This window comes from Carcharhinus amblyrhynchos, chromosome 19 (genome assembly GCF_965287045.1).
Source record: "Carcharhinus amblyrhynchos chromosome 19, sCarAmb.v2.hapA, whole genome shotgun sequence".
NCBI classification, from domain to species: domain Eukaryota; kingdom Metazoa; phylum Chordata; class Chondrichthyes; order Carcharhiniformes; family Carcharhinidae; genus Carcharhinus; species Carcharhinus amblyrhynchos.
In genome coordinates, this window is record NC_137342.1 from 24579315 (window position 1) to 24601293 (window position 21979).

Consider the following 21979-nt stretch of genomic DNA (forward strand, 5'->3'; position numbering starts at 1 on the left):
TACTGATCTCCACTAGCAGAGACATGGCACAATGGCCATGCCGGCAGGTTCAAAGGCCATCAGGGCCCCCGGGTGGTCAGAAGCATGGCTGGGAAGTACCCTTTGGGTAGTGCCCACCTGGTAGTGCCCACCGGACTTCCTGGCAGTGCCAACCGGACATCCTGGCAATGGCCACCGAGCATCTGGCAGTGCCAATTGAGCACCCTGGAAGTGCAAAGGGGTTGGGGCTATGACAGGGGAGTCTATGTTGGGGAGAGTTATGATGAGGGGAGCTATGCAGAGGGGTCATGGAAGGATGGATCATGAAAGGGAAGCATGTTGGGGGTCAGGCAGGGGAACCCATTGGAAGGGCCAAATGCTGGATTTCTGTATTGAGAATGGGGTGGGGATCATGGTGCCTGTTGGGGGGGTGGGGTGCGGGGGAGAAGTGAGGGGAGGGGCGGTGGGGTTGGATAGGGGGGAGTCTTTCAATGTACTATGAGATCACGGCACCCTTGCAAAATGGCTTCCAAAGTGCTCTAAAGTCAGCCTCACTGTGTGTAACTCACCACTCTCCCAAAAAGTGACTGAGTATGAGACAATTGCAGTGTGGAGTGTGCCTGGTAGGCCAGAATGGATCGCTCCATTATTTTTCCCATTATGATAGTTTTTGTGGGGGAGAATTCTGTCCCATACAGTTTTGGAAAATTAATGTTTAAATGCAACAAAGGAGCAAAGGAATCTGGGGCCACTGATTCACAAATCACTAAATAGGTTAACAAGGCCATAAAAAGCAAATTTAATAACTCATTTCAAAATACAGAATGGAAAAATAGGGAAGTTATGTGAACCTTATACAGAATCTTAGTCACACCTCATTTAGAGTCTCCACATTATAAAAAGATTATAGAGATATTTGAAAAGGTGCCAAGAAAGTTCACAAGGATAATGCCATAACAAGAGGATATACTGGTCAGAAAAAGCTGAACAGATTGGGGTCCTTTTCTCCAAAAAGGAGAAAGTTGTAGTTCTTTAAGATAATCAGAGGATTTGATAGCGTAAATGCAAAAGAAAATGTCTCCAATTGGGGCGAGTCCAAAACTATCATAAATATAAAAAACTGTTAAATTCAGCAGGGAATTTGTGGAGGAATCTATTTATCCAAAGAGTGGTAAAAAAAATGAAATATGCTCCTATAAGTCTGCACTGTAGGGTTTCCATGTTTCTTAAGTAGTTGAAGCTGTTAATATAGACACATTTAAGGGGAACCTAAAACATGAATTAAAAGTCTGATGATGACCATGAAACAATTGTCAATTGTCATTAAATACCCATTTAATTCACTCAAGTCCTTTAGGAAAGGAAATCTGCCATCCTAGCCTGGTCTGGCCTGACTCCGGTACCCCACAGTGTAATGACTTTGTCAGAAGCACAACTGGTATTTATTAATAAGGAAAACCTGTATGAAGGCCAGCAGTTCACTGGCTGCCCCAGTCCTTACATATCTTCTACATGCCTTCTAGATGTCTTCTGCCTAAGAGAGGACTCCAGCCCATGGGGTGATTACCTACGCTGTGTTCCAAATGGTCCCTCAAGCCAGGTGACCCTCTTCTATTGTGTTGTACTTAAAGGGACAATCACCACAATTGCCACACACAGAAACGTGGTTGATTCTTAAATACCCTCGGAAATGATCTAGCATGTTGCTCAGTTCAAGAGCAATGAGGGATGGGCAACAAAAGCTGGCACTGCCAGTGATGCCCTTATTCCATGAACAAATCAGTACTTGGAGAAAAGGAAAAGAAGGGTAAAGAATAGGGTTAGATGCAGAGGCGGATAAAGCTTATGTGGAGCAAGAATGCTGAAATCTGGATTAAGTGGTCTGTTTCTGCCTTGTAGAGTAAATGTAATCATTGAGTCATAGAGGTTAACAGCATTGAAACAGGCCCTTTGGCCCAACTTGTTCACGCCGCCTAATTTTTACCACGAAGCTAATCCCAGTTGTCTGAGTTTGGCCCGTATCCCTCGAGACCCAACTTACATATGTAACTGTCTAAAATACTTTATAAAACACTGAATTGTACCTGTCCCTACTACTGTCTCTGGCAACTCACCACCCTCTGTGTGAAAAAATTGCTCCTCTGGACCCTTTTTTATCTCTCCCCTCTCACCTTAAACCTGTGCCCTCTAGTTTTAGGCCTAATTAGAATGTAACTAGATGTAGCTTAGATTTTCATTTCTTCTACAGCATTTTTACAAAGATGGTGGGTGGAATGTACTGTCCCCCTCCCCCCAACAACCCTTCGAGTAGGTTCTGAGGTGGACAGGAAGTTGCAGGTGCCATCTTCTGGTTTGCCTCCAACTAATTGCTGGGCAAGAAGGTTTCTAGATAGCCTTCCACTTAAGGGCCTCATTCTGCCATCACTGGCATTAATCAGCAGCAGGTAGGGGGAACTTGCCACCCAGAGAAGCCGCCCAGCAAATCCTGCCAGGTTTTCCATTAGTCTCCTGAGGGTGTCTCTTTCAAAGGCAATCTGTGCCCGATCGAGGGAACTGACATCAGGAAGGAGGGAGAGAGACAGGAGAAAATCAACCCCCACCCATGTTCTTGATCCCTGGTCCAATCTCCCTCACTCCCTCAAGAAACTGGAACCCTAACCTGCCCTACTTACCTGTCACCGATACATTGTTGATCACCCGGGTAGACCCCAGTGCAATACTAGCACCAACACCTCTGATTGTCTGGCAGTTCTTGGGAGGTGGATTTCTGTCTCATTGTGGCCTTAAGCACAGTTAAGTGCCTGATATCCTCGGAATAGCATTGGATCTCCCATGGAAAGGCAAGGCAGGTTCTCCACCAGATGGGTAACACCAACGCCATCATGATTAAATTCCGGCCAGTGGAACTGCTCCTGAGCGGGATAGTAGCAATCAAAGAAAAAGCTTTGCACATTGCAGGTTGGTTGATGCTTAATTGTTCCAGCAGACATCTGAAATGCTTCACTGGCACAAGGTAACATAAGTTGGCCATCATTATATTTTAACCTTATTATAGCTGTTGTGGAGCTTTAAATACAGGTCACTAATAGTGCTAAAAAAAACTGCTGTACTGTTACCAAATAAAAATGTATTTTTGATGCAATCTAGCACAGGGCAGCACAGTGGCACTATGGTTAGCACAGCCGCCTCACAGCGCCAGTGACCTGGCTTCGATTCCTGGCTTAAATCACTCTCTGTGTGGAGTTTGCATGTTGTCTGTGTGGGTTTCCTCCGGGTGTTCTGGTTTTTTCCCACAGTCCAAAAGACGTGCTGGTTATGTGCGTTGGCCATGTTAAATTCTCCCTCAGAGTACCCAAACAGGCACCGGGGCATGCCGACTAGGGGATTTTCACAGTAACTTCATTGCAGTGTTAATGTAAGCCTACTTTTGACACTAATAAATCAAGTTGCAGATATTTAAATATTTTAAATCCGTAAGAAATAAATGGGCAGCCGTTTTCATATTTTGCTAATCACAGTTATTGAAGCTATTGGGAACTTGCAAACCCATCTTGTAATAAACTGATCTTTGATTTTTAACAACATAAAATATATATTTTTTTATTCATTCACAGGATGTGGGCTTCTTTGGCTGGATCAGCATTTATTGCCCGTCCCTAACTGCCCTCCATTTCAGAGGGCATTTGAGAGTCAACCATATTGCTGTGGGCCTGGAGTCAAGGTAAGGATGGCAAATTTCCTTTTCTAAAGGGTGGTGGTGAACCAGATGACAATTGACAATGGTTTCATGGGCATCATCTGACTTTTAATTCCAGGATTTTATTCAATTCAAATTTTGCCATCTGTTGTGATGGGATTTGAACCCAGTTCCCCAGATGTTGCCATGGATTAATAGTTTAGTGACAATACCACCATGCCACCAGCTCCTCTAAATATTAATAAACAGCATACAAAATATAAAGTGTGCTCACTAAGAAAATATAGTTCACTAACACTCTCTTTGTTTTAAAAATAACGCACTTCCTTTTAGGGAACATAGATCAGTAAACCCAACTAAACAAGCTATTGATTGATTATATGGGGTTGATTGAACATCTAAAGCTCACTAGTGCTAACAGCATGTGGCCAGAACCATTAATGAAATAGATACAATAATATGTGTACACTAAAATGGCTCAAAACATTGATTGATGCATGCAAGCTCATTTACTCTTAAGAATTTTACTGGCACAAGAAAAATGTATTCACCGATTAAAGTATTGGTTGTACACATTTAACACACACTTTACAAATATTGACAGTAATTGAAGGTTACATTGATGTAGCACCGCCCCATAGATTGCAGAGTATGTGTTATCATGCTGGAAGCTTAAAGGGGTTACTTCACAATTGAGGTATTTGTGTAGCCTCCGAAGCAATCAGCTCTTGAAGTCTGAGAATCACAGTCAAGTTTTTCATGCATTTGGGTCAACATATTTTTTGAAAAGATGTGTTTTTGTCAGTTTTATGTTTTTGTGAGATTTATTGACCCTTCTCTCCGAGCTACTGATGGACAATTACATGTAACAACAGGTCTGATATCAGTCCAAGTATGGTAATAGTCACGCTTTTCTTTCAATGATGTTCAAGATTTTATGCCAGTGTTTGTTGTTAATAGTAGGTTTAACTGGTTGAGTAGCAAGAAGTACAAGTCAGCACCAGTGTCCTTTTCCAATGTCAAGAAATTATTTAATATTTTCACTAACACATTGGTATTTATTTCTCTTGCCCAATTCCTCAGTCCATCTTTCCCTCTCATCTCATGAAGTGTCTGATTCATCGAGCAGGACTTGACTGCTATTCATCATCAGTAAGCATGGGCAATGAGAATCAGAAAGAAATTCAACTAAGGGGAATACCACAATTAACGTTAATCTTGTCCTTGCACAATATCCTTATGCGTACATTTTCCAGCACAACTTAGCAGAAATCTGACTATCTATTTTCTCTTATGCAGTCCAGGACAGCACATAGGATCACAGAATGCCTACACTGCAGAAGGATGCCATTCGGCCAATCGAGCCTGTACTGATAACATTTCCACCCAGGTCCTAACCCTGTAACCCCAAGTATTTACCCTGTTAATTCCCCTGATACTAAGGGGCAATTTAGCATGGCCGATCCACCTAACCTGCACATCTTTGGACTGTGGGAGGAAGTTGGAGCAGCCAGAGGAAACCTACTCAGAGATAGGGAGTATGTGCAGACTCCATACAGACAGTGACCTAAGCCGGGAATTGAACCCGGATCCTTGGTATTATGAGGTGGCAGTGCTAATCACTGTGCCACCTTTGCCAATCATTTCATAGATCAGAGAATCTCGATAGTGCAGATGGAGGCCACTCAGTCCATTGAGTCTGCACTGACTTTCTGACACAGTATCTTTCCCAGTCCCTCTGTCCCAACCTCTCCCCATAACCTCACATATGTACCATGACTGAGTGATCTGAGGCCAGAATTAAATCTGGTCCCTGGCACTGTTAGCCAAAAGTGCTAACCACTATGCCATCGTGCCACCCACATCCTGTGGCCTTTACCACCTAGAAGTACAAACAAGGCAGATACACATAAACACAGCAATCTCCTGGCTATATACTGCACAAACTCAAAAATACGTCGCTTTCCCTTCATTGCTGTTGGGTCAACATTCTGGAACATGTTGTTTAAAAGCATTATGGGAGTACACACATCACATGACCACAATGGTTCATCACTTCCTCAAAGGAGGTCAGAGATAGGTGATAAATCCTGGCCTTGCCAGTGTTGTAAGAAGTCTCACAACACCAGGTTAAAGTCCAACAAGTTTATTTGATAGTAAACCCACAAACTTTCAGAATGCTGTTCCTTTGTCCGGTGAGTGGAAAGAACTTTCCATTCACCTGACGAAGGAATAGTGTTTCTGAAAGCTTGTGGGATTACTATCAAATAAACTTGTTGGACTTTAACCTGGTGTTGTGAAACTTCTTACTGTGTTTACCCCAGTCCAACGCCGGCATCTCCACATCATGACTTGCCCGTGTTGCCCATTCTGTAAATTAATATTTTTCTAAATGACAAGCTTAACTCTCCTCATATTTCCTTAGTTCAGATACTCTAACTCTACACAGGCCATGGATTGAACTCTGACCTTCCTGCTTTGTATCAGAATTCCAGATGGTGTGGCACTTGGGACACCTCAATAAATCCTTGTGTGGAATCAGTGAGTGCTCATGTCACAGTTTCTTTGGATTGTTTTGAACTGAATATTTGTTAAAGGCCCTGGGCAGAGGTTTCTGATTTTATTTGCAGAATGACACACTGGGCAGGAAGATCAGGGTGAAGCTGTCAGCCTCCTCTGCCACAGTTTCAGTCACTCAGTGCAAAAGAGGTTAAGAGGCAGATTCTGTTCTACACTCCCCCACCCCTACTGCCCCTCAGCAATTTAGATTTTAAATCTGCCAGGGGACAGTGTAAAGGGGCATTGCCAGGAGATTGCCTGGGCTTGACCCTCTCCCCTCCGGGAGTCATACTTATCTGTGTGCCTCCGGCAGGTAGAGCTCACTAGATTCAAGCCAACGGGATCGCGAACAGGAGCCATGATATTATGGCAAAAGGACCTGACAATGACATTGAAATCTATTCAGATGGGGGTCCTAACTGTAAAGGCAAGTATAACTCCTGGGGGAGAGGGGCAAGACCTGGCAGTGACCTGGCAATGCCCCCCATGGCAGTGCCCCTAGGCACAGATTTGCACTGCCAGGCACTGCCAACTGGTGCCAATGAACAGGCCCCAGTGCAAGCCTCATTGGTGGAAGTGGGGAGGAGGATTCATCACTGGTAGCTTAGACAGAAGAGCAGGGTGATGCCAATAATAGTCTTTGCAGAGGGGTGAATTCTGGCTCAGGCTGTAGGGAAGGCAGGAAGGAGACAAAGTGGGAAGATGCCAAGAATCGGGGTTGAGAAGGGGCCGACGCCGGCGGTGGGGGAGGCATGATGATGGAGTGAGGTTGATGATGGAGGAGTGGAGGTGGTGGTGGTGGGGGGAGAGAAGGCGATGGTGATTAGGCTGGAGGGCGATGATGGATACCGACTCCGATTGGGGGTGGGGTGGGGTGTGGATTACTCACGTTCAGATCGGGGCACCCTTCAAGACTAGTGTCACGATCTCAGTGCAGCCGCATTCTGCCAGCATGTTGAGGCCCCCCTCTGCCCCGAATGACGGTGTGAAACACGCACCTTTTTTTTGGCAGGATGTCCTAAGATCTGGAGAGAAATACACCAGTTTCCTCACTGGGAACAACATCTTGCCATTTTTTGGTCAGACTTCACCCACTATGTGCAAACTTGTTGCCACATTTCCTATGTTGCAACTGCGTTGAGACTTCAAAGGTGTTTTTTTGGCTGTGACGTGTTTAGGAAGGTCCTGAGGTTGTGAAAGGCGGAATTGCCAGAATTCTACTGCCTTGCCCACCACAGAACTGAAGCAGGCGAGGGGCGGACAGCGGAAATGTCCGTTGAACTTGGATGGGAATTCCTGGTCTCGCCTGAGCGAAGCTGTAAAAGCCTGCCCTGCATAAATAGAGGCCTTCCCCTCCATGTTGCAGGGGTAGACCGAAGTCCTGGTTCACTCAAGCACACTGCAAAGGGGAAATGACAGCTCTGGTCTCTAGTGACTGTGTGCCTGTCTGAATGCTGCCTGAGGTCAGGGTTCACGTTCAGGATGTTACACTCCCTGTGCTTAAATGGCCTACTGACATTCACATCAAGACTCGCATGTGAATAATGGCCACTGGGGTTAGGCATGGCAGGATGCTTAGTGCTTATTGAACTGTACCTCTTCAAGAGGTCAGTACTTTGGGGAAGGAGGTGACAGGAGAAAAATGGAAGGGTAAAGTGGTGAAGAATAAAAAAAGGCTGTGAGCAAGAACAAAGGCTGAATTTCCATCAGGCTTAACAGCAACAACAACTTGCATCTGTGCAGTATACTTACACATAGGGAATTTCCACTCTAACTTCTTTGCAGTGTTAATGTAAGTCTACTTGTGAAACTAATAAATAAACTTTAAATATTTCACATCCCTATGTATTTCACAGAAGTTGTATCCGGGGCTTCTGCTCTTCTGCTGTACCTTTGGTAGAAGAGTCATGGAAAGAGTCACTTTTGGTTACGCTGAGTATCCACTGCTCCTCCGCTGAGTTATAGTGGAAGATGAAGGTAATCCCCTGTGAGAATTAACCCTCTTTATTTTTTAACTGGGTTTTAAAGTGCTTGGCAGAACTGAATGCTGACATAAGACATAGTTGTGAGGTGACTACCATATGTGTTAACTTTGTCAAGGTATTAATCAATTGATTGGAAGTGTATGTTTGCAGTTTGGCGTAGTGACTGATGATCACTGAACCACGTAACCTCTTATTGAAAGAGCCCACCTCATATTACATTGAGGGTGACAAACCAAACATTTTGATCAAGCTCACGGTCATTTTAAGACAGAAATTCAATTGAAATATTGCATAATTTGTGTAAGGTGCTGAAAAAAAATGGGCAGCATGGTGGCAAAGTGGTTCACACTGCTGCCCCACAGTGCCGGGGACCTAGGTTCAATTCCTGGTTTGGATCACTGTCTGTGTGGAGTCTACATATTTTCCCTGTGTCTGTGTGGGTTTCCTTTGGGTGCTCCAGTTTCCTCCCACATTCCGAAAGATGTGCTGGTTAGGTGCATTGGCCATGCTAAATTCTCCCTTAGTGTACCTGAACAGGTGCTGGAGTGTGGCGATTAAAGGATTTTCACGGTAACTTCATTACGGTGTTTTTGTAAACCTATCTGTGACACTAACAAATAAAGTTTAACTTTAAAAGAAGGGCCATTCTCTAGAAAATCATAGATCAGTTTTTTTTACTACTGCCACTGGAGTCAAACAGGGTGTACCGTGGCAGAATGGTTAGCACTGCTGTCTCGCAGTGCTAGGGATCTGGGTTCAATTCCTGCCTCGGGTGACTGTGTGAAGTTTGCATGTTTTTGAAGGTTAGATTGATTGGCCATGCTAAATTGCCCCTTAGTGTTGGGGGGATTAACAGGGTAAATTACAGGGATAGAGCCTGGGTGGGATTGTTGTTGTTGCAGACTCAATGGGCTGAATGGCTTCCTTCTGTTGTTTTGGGATCCTACGATTCGGTGCTTGCATTATATGTAGAGGGTCTCCAGCCGGTTCCTCCCATCCACTGTATTTTGTTTGGGCATCATTGGGATACATTAAAACCCTGTTTCCAATTCCTTTATGTCACATTAGATTTGCTGATGCTTACAGCAATCCAAGCAGTATATAGAACAGATGAAAATCCATGAATTCAGGTGGTGTGCACCGGTGCATAAAATATATATAGTCTGCTGAGTTTACAGTAGCATCACTCTCATTATAGCATAAGAACAAGTACCCCCATAGCCGGACAGCTCAGCTAAGCGAACATTCTTCCCACAGGAAATGATAGGTTTAATCTGTGGGCTATTATCATGTAATCCTGCAATCTATTCTTTAGGACATTATTTCTAAATGAGAAAATAATTTACATTCAAATTGTGACTTTTTAAAATCAACGTCTTTTAAAGTAATTATATTTGGTATAAACACTAAGCTGGCTCTATTTACCTAAGCATTTTTTCTGAACAAGCTTGAAGCTAAGATCACTGAATAATGGGCTTCTGATTGCTATCGTATTCAAATAGGTTTTTTGAGTAGCCACCGCACTCTTGAACTTATGAATTGGGCCATTCCCAGTTCAGGAAACAATTCAGCAGGCAGTGCATTATCATGCATTAAAAAAACTAACATGATTATGTCACAGACTTCTGGAAACTCAGACACTCAGGTTGTTTTGGTTAGCAAGAGTCAGGTACCTGGTACACCAGCTGCGACAGAGAGCAATCACTTGCACAGTGCGCTAGTTTACATTGCCTTTCAAAGAGTTTCAATTTCATCAACGGGATTTTGCACCACAGGGAGGAATACATTTTGCGCAGTCTGGCAGGAGAAAGGCAAAGGAAAGTTTTAAGAGGTAATACTTTCACTACAAAGTAGCAGTCATTTTATAAATATTTTTGCCTACTATTTTCTTTTCGCTCGCTCAAGTTTCATTGACTGAACAGTCATTTTAAAGTATGGATTGAAAAGATTGTGTTGGACCCATTGATTGTTAGTGACCAATATTCGTCAAATATGCTTCCACGATCCAGATTAGATCAACTATTATAGTAGAGACCTGAGACTGAATCTGGGATGTACACTGTGCGTATCACTTGAATTCTTAGTTCCCAAATATGTTGATCTATCAAAAAATCTCTAATGCCTTTTCACAGAAGGTTTCTCCAGTTAGGTTCTGCACAATAGCCAAGGTGAAGTATGAAACCAATGAGTGAGACCTCAATGGGAAGTTCCAGCTTTGATTCTCGGTTTGTGTTGATCTTCTCTGGTGTAGGTGATACAATTGATGCCTGTGTCTCTGGGCTAAGAAGACAAAAGTCAACAAGGGCTTCTAGATTTCATTTTTGTCCATTAAACACTGCTGTGGATGCCAGGTGAGGATGGAGCAGAAGCTGTGAGACGGAGAAGCTCTGTTTGAAAGGAGGAGGGTCAGGAGATGGATGAGAGAGAGAAAAGACACCTTCACATTGGATGGGCTGCCATGAGCACCTACTCATCAAGATCTGATTCCCTTAGGACACCAGCCCATCACCACCATTCCTGGGATGTGGTTATCTTATGAAGAAAAATTGAATCATTGGCACTCATACCCATTAGAGTTTAGAAGAAAGCGAGATGATCTTATTGAAATATATAAAATCCTGAGGGGACTTGATCGGGTGGATACCGAGAGGATGTTTCCTCTTATGGGGAGAGTAGAAGTAGGGGACACAGTATTGTCACCCTTTTAAGATGGAGAAGGGAATTATTTTTCTTTCAGAAACTTGTTTGAAAATAGGATTATATTGCCCTAAAAAGCAGTGGAGGATGGATCATTGAGTTAGATAGATTTTTGATGGACATGGGAGTCAAGAGTAACAGGGGATCAGACGGGTAAGTGAAGTTGAGACCACAACCAGATATGCCATGGTCTTATTGAATGGTAGAGCAAGCTGAAAGGGCCGAATGGCCTATTCCTGCTGCTAAGTTCTATGTTCCTACCATTGCTTCATTAAAAACATTTCATAAATTATGTCCCATCACATCCTCCTCTTGGCCAGAATCCTGCAATAAAAGACACCAGCAAGAACTTGCTGTAACATTTTTAACACATCCAACCATACAATTGTAACTTTACTATTGACCCCTGTGCATTCCCTTCCTTGCCCGTCAACTTGCTCCTTGAGGGCCCAAGTCAGACTGTACCATCTCAGCATGGGTGGCAGACATCTGGACTGGCTGACAAGAAGCAATACAGTCATTAATGAAGAAGTAGTATTGAGAAGTTGAATCTTCTGATGTTTAGTAGGTTCTAACATGTTTAGCCAGGGTAGATTCAGAAAGAATGTTCACAAAGGTGGGGGGAATGTCCAGAACTAGGGGCCATAGTTCTCTTCGCCTTTTAAAACTGAGGTGAAGAGAAATTTCTTCGCCAGGGAATGATGAATGTGCAGAATTCATTATCACAGCAAGTAGTTGAGGCCAAAACGTTGTGTGAATCCAAGAAGAAATTGGAGAAAGCTCTTGGGGCTAAAGAGACCAACGGATATGGTTGGAAGGGGAGAATCAGGATATTGAATTTAATGATCAGCCGTGATCAAATTGAAAGGTGGAACACGCTTGAAAGACTGAATGACCTATTCCTGTTCCTAGTTTTTATGTTTGTGCGCTGTGGAGTCACTGCCATCCACACTGAGCAGTACCTCAACATTCTAATAATCTGTTAGAGGACAAATTTGTGTACTGCTATGAGAGCCTTTGATCACAGCTATCCACAGCCATAGTGGCAGCACCCTGAGCTCAGCAGAAATGGATCCCTGGACTTCTGTCTGAGCTTCCACAGCAGCTGTCAGACATTGGCTGGTTTCTGTCTGTGCTAGTGGAAATTGAGACAGCAAGATCAGACTCTGTGTCAAGCCTGCATCAAGTGCTGTCATGGTGTTGGCTAACACTGCCACACTGGAAAGGATAAGATCTAAGCTCTGTACGATATCCTCTGTCCTGCTGCAGCTGAACTTCTTGGTTCCCCTAGACACTGATAGGAGACTCGCTGGCAGATCTGCAGTTCCACCAGCAAGATAACTACCTTTTTCCCTGTTTACCACCCATCAAAGACCTCATCCTGGGCAGAGCTCAATTGCCATCGCACCCTATGATAAGTTGGCACACCAGCCATCCCTTCACCCTGGCTGTAGCCTGTTCCTGTCCTGTGACGCACCAAGTACATACTCAGACTCTGTACTAGCCCTTAAATTTCACGCAGCATCAGTAGCTCAGCTGCCGGCTGTGAGTGTGGGTTGAAGCAACATTGCTTTTTCATTGTTGGTGTGGCGTTGCTTGCTCTGCCCCCAGGACTGCTGTTGTAGGCCAGATGACAGTTCTTAGTATCTGAAAACGTAAAGTCAGAAGGGGATGACTGGGGTGAGAGAAGGGGTTTTGGAGGTAAAATAGGTTATTAATAATCACGCCTTCCATTGCTGCTTGCACATTACATCAGTTGGCAGGATGAAGATGAGTTGACAGTTGAGAATTGGAATAAGACAGTAACATACTGTCAAGATGAATCACATCCATGAATCTAGGCACCTGCTCCCCTGTTGCTCCATTTGTATTGCTCATTCTTGCAGCCAGTTTCAGTACAGACAGACAGCAGCAGTTCCTTCCAATATGTACAGTTCTCCTTTAAGAGGGACAGGTTGTATTTAAGAGTTGCTGGCTATCAGCATCACTTGCCATCAGCACACACATTGCTAGGCCTCCTGCTGAGTGCTAAGCCAGCCAGCAGTGCAGGCCTCACTCAGCACAATGCCACATTCATTGCAATGAGGACACAACACAATGTTTTCACATTGTGTACCTCAACAGGACAAGGCGTGAGGAAATAATGAAACATGGACCCCATGCCCAGAACTGGTCTTCAATGAAATTTTAGACAGAAGATCTTAACTGAATTTTTTTTAAAAATTGTTGCAGCCACAATTTTAATAAATGCACAGATAGGAAGGAAAAACTCAAAATCATTTCAAAATAAAAGCAAAATGCTGCAGGTGCTGACAATCTGAAATAAAACAGAAACTGCTGTAAACACTCAGTAGGTCTGGCAGCATCTTCAGAGAGAGAAACAGAGATTTTCCTGGAAATCAGCAAAGACTAATAGCAAGCAGGAAAAGTGGCTTTGAAGTCACCGACAGCAACAGCAGCTTTCTCCACTATATAGAGCAGGACACGGGGGGAGAAAAAAACATCAAGGTCTCACGATGTGTCACTGGCCAGGTGGCCTATGACTCACCTGCCCCACCAGCAACTTAGTACCTCAAGGATTGAGGTGTCCTTTTTAAAGGTTGTCCTAGTGCAAAGGAATTCAACTTAGAACCTCCCACCTCCCCGGCACTGCTCCCTGGCACTACCCAAACACTGCCCTAGCACAGCCTGGGCAGTGCCAGGGGCAGTGACTGGGCAGTTTCAAGGGGTAAAGTCTGGACTGCACCCAAGCTTGGCCCTCTCCCCTCCCCCCGAGCAATGCATTCATCGGAGCTCCACTGGGAGGTCAGCTAGCCGGGTGCACACTTTGGGAGACCAGTCATGATTCATGTCATTCTGTTCTCACACCGACATGAATGGACATTCTGATGGGGATGTGGGGGCAATGATTCAGTTGTAGGGGGCCTGATAATTACATGTTCATTAATGCACATTGTGAGTTTCATGATGTTGAATGTCACTGAAAGGAAGAGGGCAAGTTCACGTCATCATTTCATCATGATGCAATTTGGCTGTCTTTGTGATACCTTCTGCTCCCACCACTGAACCCACTTAACGTGATTGGGAGCAGAAAGTCCCAGCCAGTGTTAATGTTTCCAATCCATGAGGGTCATATGGCCTCAAAACGTTAACTCTGTCCCTCTTTCTAATGTGCAGGTTCAGTTGGCAGTTAGGAAGGCAAATTCAAATGTTAGCATTCGTTTCTAGAGGACTAGAATACAAGAGCAGGGATGTACAGCTAAGGCTGTATAAGGCTCTGGTCAGACCCCATTTGGAGAATTGTGAGTAATTTTGGGCCCCATCCCTAAGGAAGGATGTGTTGGCCTGAGAGGGGATCCAGAGGAGGTTCACAAGAATGGTCCCAGGAATGAAGGGTTTGTCGTTTTTTTTAATCTCCAGTGATGTTTGACCTCCAGTGACAGACCTGCTAAGTTTTTTCAGCATTTCCTTTTTTTATTTGAAATCGTTTCATTGGACTGGAATCTTTATTTTAAGTAGAATTTAATTCTAATGAGAACATTAGAGCATATTAGAACAAAGAGATGGGACAGAAAGCAACTTCTTAATATTTGTTTCCCTCTGTAAGATTGTTCTGTGTTCATTCCTTTCAGGACTTTCCTTTTTAGTTATTGCTTTTGTGTTTTTTCACTCTTTCAGCCACAAAGGACTAAGAATTAGTACAACACTGATTGCAAATCAACTGCATTGATCCTCGCTCAAGCTTTTAAAATATTGATACTCAGGTAGCCAATTTCCAAGTGAATTTAATCCTTGTCTGCTTCAGTTCCAGAGAGAAAATCAAAGTAAGTACAGATTCTGCTTTCATGGACAAGCATATTTTTTTTCCCCAAGAAATAATCAGAAGTTCAGCATTGCTCAAAGTTTGCTTTTGGAAAATTAGCATTTGATGACCTTTTTTTTAACCTCAGTGAACCATCAGCAAAGTAACCGAGATAAAAGTAACCGTAAATGAGAGTTCAGCTGTAATGGTTCTCAGAACCCAGCTTGTACAATGGCCGTGTCAGCACAAAGCAAGTTGAAGTTTATTGGTTTGAAGTGGTGTTTGTGAATTATTTCATTACAGCTCATGATACATGCACTCTAGAGTCAGCTATTGTCCGGACAGAATTAACATTATTGTTATGAATTGTTCTACTGAGGGAGGAGAAAATGAATGCTTATCCTTACAGGAAAGCTGTTTCCACTGCCTGCTTTCTCCCATTTATTTTAGCTTTTGCAATTTAAAAGCACGATTGTTGAAACAGTTTCATTATTCGGGTAAACAATGAGATAATAACATCAATAATTGACATGAGATGTAATGGACAATAGGGGGAGATGGGTAGGTCATAAAGATAGCCCACCTCCCTTAATGTAGGATGCTAGTCCAGTGGTTAAGGGAATGTATTTTGTAATGAAAACTCTGGAAGAACCCGACCCCGACCTTTTGCTTGTGTCTTCATCAATTTTGTAGGTTGAGATTTTCTGATCTTTTTGGGACTTGGCCTTCAGTTTTCGGGCTTCTGAACTTCTTTCAGAAATATATTCGAGCAGACAGCCACCGTCTGTGTGGACGTCTCCTCGTGCCTGCGTGGGTTTCCTCCGAGTGCTCCGGTTTCCTCCCACAGTCCAAAGATGCGGATGTGAAAACTTGTTAAAGTTGGGCGTGAGGCAAATAGCGTGATCTACACCCGCGTCCATGCCGATTTCCCCTTTACCAAGGCCCAAAACGGGCGTGATGTAAATTTAAATTGCATGCATTTAAATTGACTTAATAAGCTGGACACCCAAACTTATCTGCCTTCTCCCTTTACCATCGCGTTTGCCCGTCCAGATTCAGCACGAAACTGACATGCTTGGCAAAGGTTTGTTTTGGGAGCTCCAGCTTCTGAAGAGGTAAGTTCAGAGCTTCCGGTGGCTCTCTAACTCAGATCAGAGGTGTGAGGGGAGGGAGGAGGGCCAGACCATTCTCTGGTGGCGGTAGGAGGGGTGGGGGGGACATGAAGAGGAGGAGGGCCAGATCATTCTCTGGTAGGGGGGAGAGAAGGTGGGTCAGATGTATCTCTGGTGGAGTGAGGAGGAGGGAGGCCAGATTGTTCTCTGGTTGGCAGGGGTGGAGGGGTTGGGGGGTGCTGGCAGGGGAGTGGAGGAGGAGCGAAGCCAGATTGCTCTCTGGTGCGGTGGGTGGAGGGAGGCCAGATCATTCTCTGGTGGGGAAGGGGGAAGGAGGCGGGACTGATCGTTCTCTGGTGGGGGGTTGGGGGGGGGGGGGAAGAGGGAGGCCAGCTCGCTCTCTGGTGGGGTGGGGAAGGAGGGGTCCGCTGCCACTCTGCAGGTGAATGGGTGGGGGGAAGTGGGGCAGGGGTTATGATCAGTTTGGGTAGCAGGGGGATGGGTGGATAAAGGGGAGGGACAGTTATGAAGTGGGGGTGTGACATTGTCTATGGGGGCCATCGTTCCCAGGCGCTTTATCCGCTTTTTGCAGCTCGGGAGCAATGTCGCAGGGCAGCATTTTTCAATTTTTTTAAAACTGTGCCCGCGAAGTTGAAGGCTCCAATCGGAGCAGCAGCATTTCAGGCACGATAAGCCTTGTCCACAATGTAATTCAGATTTGCGAGTTTTTTTCAGACTGAGTACGTACGGGGGTGCCTGAGAACAGAGTTTACAAATCGGATCTGAATCACACCCAGATTCAGCGCTTAGAATCAAAATGGCAAAATCGGGCCCTTAGTGTCAGGGGGAATGAGTAGGGTAAATATGTGGGGCTAAGGGAATAGGGGGCTGGGTAGGATTGTGGTTGGTGCAGGCTCGATGGGCTGAATGACCTCCTTCTGCACTGTAGGGGTTCTAGGAATTTTCTGATTCTATGACCACCCAACAGAAGCTTGCATTAATATAACACCTTTAACGTGTAAAAGACTCAAGGCGTTGCACAGTGGTGATTGACAAACAAGATTTGACAACTTTTGAACGAAAGGTTTATTTTTAAAATCAGTCAAAAGTACAATTTCCTGATACACTGATTCCCAGATTCTAAGAAAAATTAAATGAACAAATGACTGTGATAACCCTGCAACAGGACCTGTCCTCGAGTATGTCAAGGTGGTTGAAAAAATACTTCTTTCATGAACTTGTAAGTAAGTGTTGCTTCTTTCAGATCTACAATCATAAGGGATAAGACCGATTGAGACTGCTCAGCCATTAATTATGACTGATCTAATGTGGCCTTAACTCCACTGCCGAAGCACTTCACAGACGATGAATTATGTTGTAAAGTTTAACCACTATAGCAAGACTAGCAGTTAGATTGTTGTAAGCTAACATTTCAATGCAGTGCTGAGGGAGAGCTGTACTGTTGGAAGTGCCAGTTTTCTGAGGAAACTAAACCTGTCAGCTCTCAGTTGGATTTAAACAATCCACGGCACTATTCAAAGAAGAGCAAGGGAGGTTTTCCCCAGTGTCCTGGTCAGTATTGATCAATCATCATCACTAATCACAAGGGCAACGCGGTGGCACAGTGGTTAGCAGAGCTGCCTCACAGTGCCAGAGACCTGGGTTTGATCCCCAGCTTGGGTCACTGTCTTTGTTGAGTCTGCACCTTCTCCCCATATCCGCGTGGGTTTCCTCCGGGTGCTCCAGTTTCCTCCCACAGTCTGAAAAACATGCTTGTTCGGTGCATTGACCATGCTAAATTCTTCCTCAGTGCACCCAAACAGGCACTGGAGCGTGGCGACTAGGGGATTTTCACAGTAACTTAATTGCAGCGTTAATGTAAGCCTACTTGTGACAACAATAAATAGATAAAAATGGGTTATCTGAGCATGGTACGATTTCTGTTTGTGGGTCCTTGCTGTAGGCTCACAAATCTGGGCATAGCCACCAGACACTGATACAATGAAAGCCAAGTACAAATGAAAGGTTGTACTGTGCAAGTCATAGAAATCCTCAAGGAGAAGCCTGGTGCCTGCAGGAGGTTCATGTGAGTCTCCAGATTTGCATTGATTTGCTACATGTAGAACAGTTGATACCATTCAAAGAGAGCAAGGACTTGACTCTTGCACAGAGGCAGGAAGGTTGAGTCAGGAAATCTCCTGACCTGGTAGGCCGTCTCTTTCTTTTTTAACATTAATTCTAATTTTCTGGCTTTCTTTCTGTGTGAGCTCTTCAATGTAATTGGCTGCCAGGACAGTTTGATGCGATCACTGCAGCTCCCCACTAAAGAATGTTACAGTCTGAGGGGGGAATAGTTTTAAGTTTAATACCCTTCCTGCTTTATTTTTCTCCAGAAGGCATGGAACCAGGGTGGAGTTAGGCCTGTCACCTTTGGAGGCCGTTTGGAGGATGCCATGGAAGCAGGAGGATGCCAATGGTTTGAAAGCCCTCCTGAATTCTCTGGGACTTCAGGCCAGTTATAGTAAAGGCAGTTAGACTTTCTATCCTTCACCCCTCATTTCTCCTCACCACTTAATGTCTCCTCACATTGCCAATGCCCTCTCCATGCCTCCCATGTCTTCTCCATGTCTTCCATGCCCTCACCATGCTCTGCCCATGTCTTGCCATCTGTTTCTGTTGATATAGTTGCCAGATGGCCTCATTAAGAATGTTTGGCTGACCCCCAAGCCTTACTAAAGGAACCAACAGCTGTGTTATGTTTACACAGATAGGAGAGGGCTGTTTACTTTGGTTGACTGACACATTTATAAGCTTGTAATAAATTATTCTTTGATCTGAAGAGTGTTTGTGGTAGCCAGGGAGAGCTGTTAAGGATGTGCATTTTAAGATTGAATAAGAAAGGACGAATTAAGATGGTACCTTTCATGGCCACTGGACATCCCAAAGCATCTTATAGGCAATGAACTAATTTTGAAGTGTAGTCACAGTTGCAATGTAAAAAAAAGCAATAGTCAATTTATTCACAGTAAGCTTCCAGAAACAGCAATGTAATAATGACCAGATAATCTTTTGGGAGGATATTGATAGATGAATAGATATCGGCCATGAACTTTGGGAAAACACTACTTTTCCTCTTTATAGTAGTGTCATGGGGGCTTTCATGTCCAGTTGAGAGAGAAGATCGGGCCCAATCTTAATGCTTTATCCAAAAGGTAGTATCTCTGACAGTATAACAGTCCCTTAGTGGCACCTGACCTCTGAATCAGAAGGTTTCATGGTTTGATTCAGAGGTAAGGGTGCTGTTCACTGAACTGTGACTGACTCTGAAACATGGCAGCACAGTGGCACAGTGGTTAACACTGCTGCCTCACAGCGCCAGGGACCTGGGTTCAATTCTGGCCTTGGGTGAATGTGTGGAGTTTTCTCATTCTCCCCATGTCTGTGTGGGTTTCCTCCAGGGGCTCCTGTTTCCTCCCATAATCCAAGGTTATGCAGGTTAGGAGGATTGGCCATACTAAATTGCCCCCTAGTGTCAGGGAGATTAGCAGGGCAAGTACACGGAGTTACAGGGACAGGGTGGGATTGTTGTCAGTGCAGGATTGATGGGCCAAGTTGCCTCTTTATGTACTGTAGTGATTCTATGATTCAATGAGTCTGAAGGATAGCAGAGGTGCAGGCTGTAACAATGAAGAGAGTAGCAGATGCAGAAGGAAGTAACATTGAGGGGTGAAATATGCTTTCCTCAATGGAAGAGTGAACGGGCGCAGGGGGAAGGAAGGATGATTAGAGTTGGAACTTCAGATAATACGCATTTATGCAGAGAATGCTTCAAAATAGTGGGAAACATACCTTATTAGTGATGATCAGACCATCAAACTTATTTTAATTTTCCATACCCAATAAACCTGCTGCTGAAACCCTCTGCAAATAGACCCACTGCTGCTGCATAGCGTGACGGGATATGCACACATTAAAAAGAACAGGCTTCCTCCTCCTGCCAACCTCCACCATGCTCTCCAGTCCAATAGTCCAATATCTGAAAAGCTTATCATGAAATTTATTGTGATTCCTTCCAGTTACCAGGAACCAAAGTGCACCTCCCTTTCAGGAGTGAAGGTAACCTTTAAGTACAGACAAACACAGTGGCTCGGATTTTACGACCTGGCGCAGTTGAGGCTTGTAAAGCCCCTCCTGAGGCCAACAGAAAATTCCATTCTGCGGGCCTTACCCGCCCCGGAATCGGGGCACGCAAGGCAGTAAAATTCCGGCCACTAGTGTGTTCAAGCCCCCAATTAGATGGGCTGAATTCCTGCTGGCAGCCCACCTATTCCGTGATAAGGAGGTGTGAGCCAGTTTGACTTTCCGTTCGTCACTGCTGAGCTGAGTTTGGTAAAGATGCCCATAAAAATTTTACACCAACAGACTTCTACTTGACTCTTTCAATGGATCGGTGAATTGTGATCAGCCAACAGTCATTGATTTATATGTTGTGGAAGCTGGTAATACAATACTGACGGGTGCAGAATAGGCAGGATGCTTAATGCCAATTGCATTTTGTTATCAGTGTGAAGACAGCAGGGAGCAGTAATTGAGTTTCATCAATGGTCATAATTTTCTCTCAAGAAAATCCATCATCTTCCGCTCATGCTTGTCTCTTTATTAGCATTGATATCGTGGGGCTGCTCATTTTTAGTCATCTGTGTGGCAATTAAGATTGTAGTGAACCACTAAGAGAATGTCGGACAGGGAGACAGGAAACAGTGTGTGGTAGGATCCTCAACAGCATTCATCTCGGATAGAAGCTGCAGCAGCAGGTATGTACATGTTAGAAAACCACCTCCCCAACAGTTTTAAAGAGCTTCATGCTTCTAAAATAGACACATCAAATTAAAGGTGTTCAAATTCTTTGGTTCTACGATCACTCTTTCAACGTTGACCTCTTTCTCGATGCGTTTAGACATTCCTGTTTGTTTTTTATTCATTATTCATGGGACATGGGTGTCACCGGCTAGGCCAGCATTCATTATCTATACCTAATTGTCCTTGTGAGATAATGTTGGTGAGATGCCTTCTTGAACATTTACGGTCCATGTTGTGTAGGTACTGTTAGGGAGAGAGTTCCAGGATTTTAACCCAGAGACAGTGAAAGAACCATGATATAATTCAAGTCAGAACGGGAGGGGATCTTGCAAATGGTGGTGTTCTCATGCTGCCCGTATACTTCTCAGTGGTAGGAAGGTCCTGTTGAGGGAGCCTTGTGTAGTTATTGCGGTGTCTCTTGAAGATGGTACCAACATCTTCCACTGTGCATTGGTGATGAATTGAGTGGATATTGAAAGTGATGAATGGATGCCAAGTGGCATCCTTTGTCTTGGATGGTGTCAAGCGTCTTGAGTGTTGATACTGAACTCACCCAGGCAAGTCAATGCAATGTTCCTCAGAATATCGAGCGCAGTTTGTGTCTAAGGTTGTGCTGAGTTTCCACATTGTTTACCAAAAGTTTTGTTAAAATAAAACATGCTAGAAACTGGCTCCACCCACAAAATGGCCACATCCCCAACTGAATTAATAACCATGTTGCAAGTTGTTACGAACTGTCCTCGTTTGCAAATCTTTGATGCAGCTCCTCAAATTAAGTTAATTTTTTATTGTGCAAGTATATTTTGGTACGTTTTAAAAGCTTTTGAATATACCAACAACAGTACAGCAATCCAACTAGTAATTAGCTCTATATCTTTCTTCAAAGCCATCTTCCAATGATTTAAAATTGGGTTATTCACAGATGGTTGATCAGACACTGATTAAAAATGCTATTTTTTATATAATAAATCTGTTTCCAGCTGTTTTAATCAAACCACACCAAGTTCCCATCCTTAATTGTATCAAGGAATATTTTTAAAGTAAATATTAGCTGGCTTATTGCAGCTAATTTTACACTTGGTGATATGCAAATTGATTTGAGCTGATATTTGAGAAGGATAAACTTCTTAAAGATGGTGCAATATTAGATGCAATTTGCACTGGATTCCTGGCTGCATCAAGTTGGAAGCTCTTGGCCCTTACTTCTGTAATGTTATTCTTTCCCATGAGTTTATGCTGGCTCTGAGATCCTGGTCTTCAAACACACTTTTTTTCAGGGGACCAATGG

The 21979-nt window shown here is 44.0% G+C and overlaps 2 long non-coding RNA genes across 3 annotated transcripts in view; both read left to right on the forward strand.

Moving 5' to 3' along the window:
* The window catches only part of LOC145355631 (uncharacterized), a 51500-nt gene extending 45311 nt beyond the window's left edge, over window positions 1-6189 (forward strand). For both annotated transcript variants that reach the window (XR_013889015.1, XR_013889016.1), the window contains exons 2-3: window positions 3594-3700; window positions 6102-6189. This is a non-coding gene — a long non-coding RNA (uncharacterized LOC145355631). The remainder of the gene's footprint in view (window positions 1-3593; window positions 3701-6101) is intronic.
* An 11981-nt stretch (window positions 6190-18170) lies between these two features.
* The window catches only part of LOC145355632 (uncharacterized), a 39203-nt gene continuing 35394 nt past the window's right edge, over window positions 18171-21979 (forward strand). Inside the window, exons 1-2 of the long non-coding RNA XR_013889017.1 lie at window positions 18171-18307; window positions 20495-20645. This is a non-coding gene — a long non-coding RNA (uncharacterized LOC145355632). The remainder of the gene's footprint in view (window positions 18308-20494; window positions 20646-21979) is intronic.